The sequence below is a fragment of the Jaculus jaculus genome, chromosome 7 (assembly GCF_020740685.1).
Source record: "Jaculus jaculus isolate mJacJac1 chromosome 7, mJacJac1.mat.Y.cur, whole genome shotgun sequence".
Classification (NCBI taxonomy): Eukaryota; Metazoa; Chordata; class Mammalia; order Rodentia; family Dipodidae; genus Jaculus; species Jaculus jaculus.
In genome coordinates this window covers 1275439-1286662 of record NC_059108.1, presented here as the reverse complement: position 1 = coordinate 1286662, position 11224 = coordinate 1275439, and positions in this window count along the sequence as shown.

Here is an 11224-nt window from a genome sequence, read left to right as displayed (position 1 = left end):
CCAGGGAGCAGGTTGGGGCTCGGCCCAGTGGCCTACAAGTCATGGAGCTCTGTCCTTCCCTGGGTGCACGCCCAGTGAATGAGTGAAGTGGGACCAGGTGTGAGACCATCCAGCATGTGGCAACTGGGCAAATGGGAGAGCAAGTGCACTGTCGTCTAAGAAGTCTGAAGTGAGCCCTATGGATAGGCACAAGAGCATCTCCAGGCACCTTGCTAAGGGGCACAGCAAGGTGTGCGGACAATGATGGCTGGGTTAGGCTACCGTTGTGAGGAAGAAGTAGTGTGTGTGTCTATACTCATATACATGGCTTCCTCTGGGGAGAGGGTCTAGGAGGCTGGAGAACGTGGTGAGGGGGAGGTTCCTTGTCAAATGCTCTCTTACATTCTGCAAACATACTATCTTAGTACAATTAAACCCATAAGGCCAGGGCAGGGTGACCATACTGGTAATCTAAGCATTCTGGAGGCCAAGGCAGAAAGATCATTAGTTACAGGTTAGCTGGGTATAAATAGCAAGACCCCATCAGGAAAATCTTTTCTCTTTCTGCTTGTGGTGTGTGTGTGTGTGAAAAGGGGGGGGGGATATGCATGTGCCCTCACATTGCCCTTTAAACCAGCCTGCAGCAGGGCCGCTCACCTGCATGGGCAAGAGTGAAACATTGCATGAGCCACTTTATGGCTCTTCCACCTGGTCTTATTTTGAGCCAGAGTCTCCTTTTACTAATTCCAGAGTTTATGGGGCTCCAAAGGTGCTCAAATCTCTGCTTCCCTATGGGACTGGGATTACAAACTTGTGTGACCATGCCCAGCTGTTTTACATGGGACATGCAGATTTGAATTTGTGCAATTCCAGGTCCCCTTAGGCCCTCATGCTTGAGCAGGAAGCACACCTAGTCACTGAAAACCTTTCCAGTCCACAAAGCTGCTTTTTTGTTTGTTTGCTTGCTTGTTTTGTTTTGTTGAGATAGGGTCTCACAGAAGCCCAGGTTGACCTGGGATTCACTATAGTCTCAAGGTGGCCTGGAACTCACAGTGATCCTCCTACCTCTGCCTCCTGAGTGCTGGGATTAAAAAATGCGCCACCACCCCCAGCTGCATTTTTTTTTTAAAGCTGGAAGTAAGTTGGAAGCTTCCTCCTTGTCTAGCTATCATAGAGCTGGTGGGCTGGAGAGATGGCTTAGCAGTTAAGGTGTTTGCCTGCAAAGCCAAAGGACCCAGGTTCAGTTCCCCAGGACCCACGCAAGACAGATGCACAAGGTGGCACACACATCTGGAGTTCATTTGCAGTAGCTAGAGGCCCTGGCGTGCCCACTCTCTTCCCTCCCTCTTTCTGTCTGCCTCTTTCTCTCTTCCCCTCTCTCTCAAATAAAAGTAAACTTTAAAAAATGAGACCCTCCCTCAAAAAAATCAATAAAACATAAAGCTGGAATGTGCTGTTCAGGCTACTGGGGGAGAAAAGTCTTCACCACTCTTACCAGAGGTGGACAGACCCTGTGGTTACACAACCAACTAGCCAGCCAAGCCAGACGCTCTCGATGGAGCAAGAGAGGCCTGCCCATTAGGGGAGGAGCCGACTCCTGTGCAGGTGGGGGAGGGCCATGAGGCCTTCGTGCTTGTGCAGGAAGCACACTTAACTGCTGAGCCATCGAAAACATTTCTAAAATATTAAGTAAAATAAAATTAGATAAAATAAGATGAACATATGGTTGTCTTCAGCACCTGTACATAATACCAGGACCCCCTTGCATAGCAAGATGTTCAGCAGTTCAAATCCCTTATGTCAAGTGGCACAGTGTTAGCCTAGAACCTATGCACTTCCTCTCTAGCCTTGAAACCATCTGCACATTACTTATAATACTTAATACAACATACGTGCTGTGTACATAGCTGTCACGTGGTATTGTTTAGGGAGTGATGGCCAAATAAACAGTCTGCCTGTGTTCAGAGCAAGTACAGTTCTTTTCCAGAGCACTTTTGCTCTGAGGGTTGGTTGAATCCTCAAGGTGTAGGACGGGCAGATGCGGAGGGTTGACTGTCCATGTGACTGACACATTTTTATGTCAATCTGTGCCATTGAGATGATTATTTGAAGTTATCTTCCCAGAAGAGCTTGTTGAAGCTGTGTTAGGTGGTCATTTGTCTGTTCCTTGGGAATTTACCAAATGGGAAAAATAAAACCTTCACAGTTTCTGAACATTACAAGGTCCTCAGGAGCAAAATGGAAGCTCAGAATCCAGGCATCAGGGTGTCAGTTGTGGATTCACACGTCTATTAATCCGGCCCCAATAATTTAGCTGGTCTGTATTAAAGCTGTGTTTTCTTTCTTCCTCCACTTTTTCTTTTCTTCTTTTTACTTGTTTTATCTTTTTTTTTTTTAAATTAGTTTATTTGTGTGTGTGTGTGAGAGAGAGAGAGAACATGTGCATCAGGAACTTTTGTTGCTACAACAAACTGGAGATGTATGTGCCTTTCTGTGCATCTGGCTTTAAATGGGTACTGGGGAATTGAACCTGGGCCAGCAAGCTTTGCAAGCAAATGCTTTTAGCTACTGAGCCACCTCTGCAGCCCTGCATTTAAGTTTGCTGATTTTATTTGCGTAGGTATCTGTGTGTACACATGTATGTATGTATGCAGATGCCACAGCACACACGTTGAGGCCAGAGGAAAACCTCGGGGTGTCTGCTCTTCTCAGTCTTCTTCCTGACCCCATCCCTCACTGTTTTGCCACTGCAGACAAATGCCACTCCGAGTGGCTCACTGGCTTCAGATTCTCCTAGCTCCACCTCCCATTGTTGTAGGCACACTGGGGTCACAAACACGTATACCACGTTGCTCTCAGCCTTACATTATGGAAGGGCCCTCCCAGAATAAAGAGAGGGCAGCTGCATGTCCATGTGCATGTAGCGACCTTAGCATCTGGAATGTGCCTAGTAGGTTAGAATAGTATGTTACTGTAAAGAGGACTAAAAAAATATACAAAGGACACAAAGAAACCAAAGTGTATAACGACCTGCCCTCTGCATTCAGGGCTCAGCCTGTGAACACGAACCCACTGAGTCTGTGGTGACACAAATATACTGCTTCCTGGCATATAGCAGCTTGGGTACCCTATTGTTCTACACTGTAGCATGGGTGCTGGGGAGTCGAACTTGGGTCAGTAGAACTTTCCAAGCAAGCACCATTAACTGAATCATCTACCTAAACTCTCTTTATAGTGCGTGCGCACAGGTGCGTGTGTGTGTGTGTGTGTGTGTGTGTGTGTGTGTGTGACGTATGCTCACACATTATGTGCCCTTGGGTATCCATGTGCTTGATTGCAGTGGTGGACCCTCGCCTGCAGTGGTCAGAGCAGAATGCCAGGTATCTCGCTCCATCACTCTTCTGCCTGTTCTTCCTTGAGCTGAGACCTCACTGAGACCAGAGCTCACCATTTTTCTGCGAGCCCTGGCAACTCCCTGCTCTTTCCTCTCCTTGGCTGGACTGGGATTACAGGTGCATGTAGTTACACCCAACCATTTTACATGGGATCTGGAGATTTGAACTAAGGCAACTTCAGGCCCCCTCAGCCACCTTCAGGCCCCCTCAGCCACCTCAAGCCCCCTCAGCTACCTTCAGACCCCCCTCAGGTCCTCATGTTTGTACAGGAAGTAGATTTAACTGCTATTTATTTATTTATTTAAGAGAAAAATAGGCAAAGAGGGAGAGAGAGAGAGAATGGACACAGTAGGGCCTCTAGCCACTGCAAACAAATTTCAGCCACCTACCCCATCCTGTGCAACTGGCTTACATAGGTACTGTGGAGTCAAATCTTAGGATTTGCAGTCAAGTACCTTAATTGCTAAACCATCTCTCCAGCTGCATTATTTTTTTGTTGTTATTGTTGTTTGTTTTTCGAGGTAGGGTCTTGCTCTAGCCCAGGATGACCTGGAATTCACTATGTAGTCTCAGGGTGGCCTTGAACTCACAGTGATCTTCCTACCTCTGCCTTCTGAGTGCTGGGATTAAAGGCATGCACCACCATACCTGGCTCCATCCTCTGGTTCTTCTGCCCCTCTTCACAATTATCCCTGAGCCTTGGAGGGAGTGGTAGTAGATGTTTCATTTAGGGCCGAGCTGTCCACAGTTAATTATTCTCAGCACTTTGACAAGTTTTGAGTCTGCACTATTTAAAAAAAAAATTATTTTTATTTATTTACTTGAGTGAGAAAGAGAGAGGGGCAGATAGAGAGAGAGAGAGAAAGGGCATGCCAGGGCCTCCAACCACTACAAACAAACACCAGATGCATGCACCACCTGTGCATCTGGCTTACATGGGTACTGGGGAATTGAACCTGGGTCCTTAGGTTTTTCAGGCAAGCACCTTAACTGCTAAGCCACCTCTCCATCCTGAGTGTCTGTGTTATTAACTGCCTACTACAAAAAGAAGCTTCTCTGACCAAAGGTGACAACAACACTAACCTGTGGGCATAAACATAAATATTATAGGGCAGTTTTGTGAGTACAGCATATTGACTTAGACAACAGGAGTGGCTTTTCCCTCCTAGGGCCCGGGGCCATCCCAACCATTGGCTTTTGGCTAGATTTTCGGTACTAGGCATGCATTCCCTCCCACGGAGTGGACCTCAAAGCCAATCACAGAGTAGTTGGTTACTCTCATCATCGCCATGCTGCTATTGCTCCAATGCATACCTCTAGCCTGGCTGGTCATTTGTGTAGCTCACAGGGTCCATCTACCTCTGGGTAAGAGTGTTAATGACTTTTCTCCCCCAACAGTCTGTATAGCACCTTCTAGCTCTGCGGTAGCTAGACAACAAGGAGAAAGTGTCCAGCTTGATAAGCATATAGATTTTGGGGATGCTGAGATTGCTCAGTGGTTCGGTGTGCTTCCTATGTGAGCGTGAGAGCCTGAGACTGCTCAGGTTCAAACCTCTAGACCCCATGTTAAACAGTTTGGCATGTAACCCCAGTCCTGCAGGAGAGCAGAGATCTAAGAATCTTCAGACCCTGGAAAGCTCTGCAGTTAGTAAAAAGAAATTTAGGTTCAAAATAAGGCCAGGCAGAAGAGCGATGGAGTAGCTCATCCAGTGGTCCACCCTTGCCTCCTTGGGCGAGCGACCTCCACCACAGGCAGGCACATGGAGGTGCTCCGAGGGTTCCCCCACCCCCACTGAGACTTGCTCTGCTGGGTCCCTGGCAGCCCCCTTGGAACTCCCAGCAACTGGTCTCCCTTCTGCATGTTGGGATTACAGACACGTGCTATTTGCATCAGGCTTTACGTGGGTGCTGCAGACCCCAGCCTTGGTCATCAGGCTTGGGGGTCAGCACAGCAAGCTGCTTCACCCACTGAGCCCCCAGCCCTTACTTATTCTCATCCTTGCTTGTCCTTCCACCCTATACCATGGGGTAATGTGGCAAGGAGGCCCTCACCAGAGCCTGGCACCATGCTCTTGGACAGCTCTGGGGCCAATAATACCTGTTCGTTATGTGGCCCAGTTTTGGGTATTCATGTTATAACAGGAGAAAACAGACCAAGGCCTCAGACAGGGTTTAAACACCCAGGCATTTCAACACAACAAGTTGTATGTTCTGCTTTTCCTGGAAGATCTGGCCTAACTGGACCCACATTCCCCCCACCAGTCACCCCTGGCAACAAGGGTTGGCATGAGGTCTGACTCCTGGGATACCCTAGTGCCATCTTTGTTTCAGGATGGCTCCTACCATCTCCCATATCAAACACACTTGCCACCAGCCTGGCCACCATGGCAGCATTGACTCAAGTAAGTAACAGCCACGGGGGACAAGGCACTTATAACACGGCAAGGACTCCCAGAACTGAGTCTAGGAAGCAAGGTTTTGTCTGCCCATTATGAGGCAAATTGAGAACGTCTGTGGATGCCCCTCCTCCACAAGGCTTGGTTGAGCAACTGAGAACAAAGGAACCCTCCTGTTGAGTGTGGGGGCTGAGGCTTGACCCTCACAGGATGGCTAGTTTATGGCCATCCTGGGCCACATAGCAATATGTTGCCTCAAGAAAACAAAAACCTTAACACAAAATAAGATATCACAAGATTAACAAACAATGCAAAATGGTGGAGGGAAAATTAAATTTAGAAGGGAGGAAGCTAAAAGTTAAGCAGATGTTAACTGATTCATGTGTGATTTTAAATGGTTATGTGTAAATACTTTATATATCAAATATTATATACATTGGTTTTCCACTAGGTAAAATCCTTGTTTTAATTAATCTATTAATTAATTTTTTATTTTTATTTTTTTTGGTTCTTTGAGGTAGGGTCTTGCTCTAGCCCACACCGACCTGGAATTCACTATGTAGTCTCAAGATGGCCTTGAACTCAAGGTGATCCTTCTACCTCGGCCTTCTAAGTGCTGGGATTAAAGGCATGTGCCACCATGCCCAGCTAATTAATTAATTTTTTATGAGAGAGAGAGAGAGGGAGAGAATGAGAGAGAATTGGCATGCCAGTGCCTCCAGCCACTGCAATCAAACTCCAGATGCATGTACCACCTTGTGTAAATGTGTGACTTTGTGCATGTGTCACCTTGTGCATCTGGCTTACGTGGGATCTGGGGAGTCCAACATGGGTCCTTGGGCTTCGCAGGCATGTGCCCTAACCACTAGGCCATCTCTCCAGCCCCTGTCATTTTTTTTTTAATTTATTTGCAAGCAAGCACGCACAGAGATATAGAGAGAAGACAGAATACGTGTGCTGGGGCCTCTAGCTGGTGCAAACTCTAGATGCATCTGCGTCTTTGTGCACCTGGCTTTATGTGGGTACTAGGGAATTGAACCAAGGTCATTAGACTTTGCAGGCAAGTGCCTTAACCACTGAGCCATCTCTCCAGGCCAAATCTTGTCTTTTTCACTCTCCCATCATGTCTTCTTTTCCTGGCTACAGGACCAGTTCTCAGCTTGTCACCCTGGCTACCAGCCCTTCTTGTACTGGCTCTCAACGACTTAACCCCTCTGAGTTCAAAACCCTGGCCTGGCAGGCCAAGCTGGGCCAACACACGTACATGGTTGCTTGGGAGGTCACGGAGCCTGCACACTCCAATGCATGGCTGGCATTCTGGCATCACTGGCAGCCTGAGCCCTGTCTTGGTGTCCTCCATCCCCCTGTGTCTCAGACACAGCTCCCAGAGGGAAAGCAAGTCTGCACCCGGAGTGTGTCTGGGCCATGCCCTTGGCAATGCTGACAGGCCCACTATTTCCCACTGACCACCTGACACTCACGGCTGCTGGGCAGTCACACAGGAGTCATAGCACAAAGGGTAGGTCAGGGTTCCAAACCTAGGCCCTGTGTAGATACAGTGGGTGACCAAAGGACAACAGAGGCCCACTTAGTTTTGAGATGCCCCAAGAATAGATAGAGGTGTCACAGAGGAGATGAAGCAGCAGGGAATAGTTCTGGACGCCATCATTTCTTCCTCTCCGCTGTTCCTCCTCCCCCACCTGGAGGCCACAGCAGCCTCTCCTGCTCTTCACCACCCCACACCCTGCCCTCACTTGTCCTCACCTGAGTCAGCTGGGCCCTCCAGGCTCATGGTCCTGCCCAGGCTGAATCTTCAGCTACAAGCAAAGGCCTCAGAGGGACTTGAAAGTCCTCCTCTTGCCTGGTTGCCTGTCACCTCTTCACAGGTGATTTCACTAGCTCACTACTCAGCTCCAGCCCTCAGGCCCACCTGCTGTCAAGGCCCTCACCAGCAGTCCTGGCCGCCAAGCCCGTGCACATGCTCTGTTATTCCTCTCCCGCACATTCATCTTTTTCCAGAGAAGCGCGAGGCCCCTCCCTTGTCTGATTTCTTCTCTCCTGCTGGGGCTTTCCCTAACTGCTCACTTTATTTAATATGTTAATTTAATTAATTTACTTATTTACGTGTGTGTGTGTGTGCGTACATGCATGTGCCAGGGTCTCTTGCTGCTGAAAACAAACGCCACATACATGCGTTACTTCACATCCTGCTTCACATGGATACTGAGGAATCAAACCTGTGCTGGCAGGCTTAGCAAGCGTCTTTAACAGCTGAACCATTTCCTCAGCCCCTAACTTTGCTTTTTTTTCTGCATGTGTGGTATGCAGGTTCATAGGTGCACGTGTGTGTGTGTGTGTGTGTGTGTGTGTGTACTCATGTGCATGTACAGGCCAGAAACTGTTGCTGATTTTCATCTATTGCTCTCCACCTTAATTTTTGTGACAGGGTCTCTCACTGAACCCAGAACTCAATGATTTGGCTAGACAAGCTAGTCCGGAAGTCTCAGGATCCTCCTGTCTCCACCGCTCCAGCTCTGGCATTATAGGTATGTGCCACCATGTCCGGCTTGTATGTGGGGGCTGGGGATCTGAACTGAGGTCTTCGTGTTTGCATAGCAAGCACATTATAGACTGACTCATCTCTCCAACTCTGGCCACATTTCCACTTACCATATCATTTCCTGGCATTCATTTTCCTGTATGATATCCAGGTATTGATTAAGTTGCCATCTCTCCCCCTTTTGGAATATCAACTCAGAGAGGTTTGGCTGTCCCATGCCCTCCCTGCTGCCTCTCAGGATGGACCATAGGCACTGCTACATGCCCAGGACTGGATGGCTGGGTGAAAACCATACTTCAGAGTCACCATATCCCCACATCCCATGACACACATACCCTCCCCATCGTCCTTAAAGTAGACATTCAGTGGGTACACAGGAGACCTACAGGAAGAGAGGGAAAGAACTCAGAGCCAGACAGCCAGGGGTTCAAACCTCAGGATTGCCACTTTCTCACTGTGTGACCCCAGGCAAGCCTCACTTAGCACGTTTCCTTCAGGGCTTACTTTGTAGTCAGTGGGCTGTTGTACAGGATGTGACAGCGTGACTAATTCAGAAGGCTCTCTTCCTGGAAGGGGGTGGAGTGGGAGGGCAGGGCTGTGTTTTCAACACCCAACAAAGGAACTCTTGTAGGCTGGGGCCCTCAGGCAAGGAAAATACAGCCACCCCTGTGGGTCCTGGACCAGAGCCTCGGGTCTCCCAGGGGAAGCTCACCAGGGCAGTAACATTCTTTGGAGATTGTGGCAACAAGAAATCCTGGTGTGTGGAAGGCAGGACCCTGGGGAGGGCTGCTTTCCCCCTTCTCCCTGCAAGGAACACCGATGAGGACCGGGAAGGGTCTGCCTGCCTGCAGCTCCTGACGACAGGATTGGATGTCAGCTTAAGACGACGGCTGGTCCACAGTCACTGATCAATTCAGAGGAGTGCAATACAAGTGAAGTCTAATTCTTGGGGTAGAAAAAGATTGGAATTTTGGACAGTGAAGAATGCATATTTAAGGATTGGTAATTCTTCAGTCATTTGGCCACTATGAAAAAAGCCAGCCTGGGGACAAAACTAATATTATAGAAGACCACTATTAAAATGCCAGAAAATCAATTTAGTATCTTTTAAATTTTTTTGTTTATTTTTATTTATTTATTTAGGAGCAACAGACAGAGAGAAAGAGACATACAGACAGAGAGAGAGAGAGAGAATGGGCACGCCAGGGCCACCAGGCACTGCAAACGAACTCCAGAGGTGTGTGGCCCCCTTGTGCATCTGGCTAACATGGGTCCTGGGGAAACGAGCCTTGAACCGAGGTCCTTAGGCTTCACAGGCAAGCGCTTAACCTCTAAGCCATCTCTCCAACCCCAATTTAGTATCTTGATCAAACCATGCCTGAATCCCCATCTGGAATTTTCAATTATGTAGTCTAAAAATTTGTTGCATTAGTATTTTTTTGGTTTTTCGAGGTTGGGTCTTGCTGTAGCCCAGGCTAACCTGGAATTCACTGTGTAATCTCAGAGTGGCCTCAAACTCAAGGCAATCCTCCTACCTCTGCCTCCCAAGTGCTGGGATTAAAGGCGAGCACCATCATGCCCGTCTAATTTTTTATATGATATGTGTGTAGAGTGGAGGTGCACATGCACATGTATGCACATGCACGTGGAAGTTGGAGGCCAACCTTGGGTATTGTTTCTCAGACAGGGTGCCCACCTTCTTTCTTGAGACAGGGTCTCTGATTTACCTGGAGTTCATCAGTTAGGCTAAATGAACTGCCCAGTGAGTCCCAGGGATTCTATTATCTCTGCCTTCCCAGTAGTGGCATTGCAAGCATGTGCCAGCGTTTTCACAGGGGTTCAGAGGACCAAACTCGGGTCCTCATGCATGTGAGGCAAACTCTTTACCAACTGAGCTATCTCTAGCCTCCCTTTTTATTTTGCGTGTTTTATTTATTTATTTATTTATTTGACAGAAAGAGGCAGAGAGAGAGAGAGAGAGAGAGAATGGGTGCTCCAGGGCCTCAAGCCACTGCAAACGAACTCCAGACAAGTGCGCTACCTTGTGCATCTGGCTAACGTGGGTCCTGGGGAATTAAACCTGGATCCTTTTGCTTTGCAGGCTTTGCAGGCAAGTGCCTTAACTGCTAAGCCATCCTTCCAGCCCTTAATTATTTTTTTTAACATAAGTTGTAGTATGTCTCTTCCTCTGCTCCCCATTTTCCTGTGGCCACTCCTCAGTAGGGCTATTATTCTTTGCTGGGAGGTAATTTGGGCCTGTCTCTGGGGGGTGGGAGCTGTGTCTCAGGGTATTTTTACCCTCCTTGTGGTTCTTACAGTTTTCCCAACCCCTCTTCCACCACAGTCCCTGAGCCCTTTGGTTTTGTTTTAATGATGTTTTCTGCTACTTGTAACCCAAAACAACCAAACTGGTATGCAGAAGAATTCTGTGGACCCAGAGTCACCACTTTTTTTTGGTTTTTCAAGGTTGGACTTCACTCTAATCCAGGCTGACCTGGAATTCACTCTATATTCTCAACGTGGCCTTGAACTCACGGTGATCCTCCTACCTCTGCCTCCCGAGTGCTGGCATTAAAGGCGTGCCGCCACGCTCAGCTAAAATCACTACATTTTAACCAGGATATATATTGTGATGTATAAGTCGTTTGGGGAGTTTTCGGATGTTGATAAGTGCTTGTCTCAGCCAGATCAGGGCTCTTTCTACAGACAAATGGGACCCCATTAACACAATGGGGTCTCTGGACCTCTTCTTCCAAAATTCCACGGTGAAGAAAGCAGTGAGGAAGAGAAGCCATGGGACTTGGTGGAGAGAGCCATGCGGGAGCCCAGGACTTCAACTGCTGTCCTGATGAATGTGGCAAGATGGTAGTGCCTGGTTGTCTTACAGGTGCCAG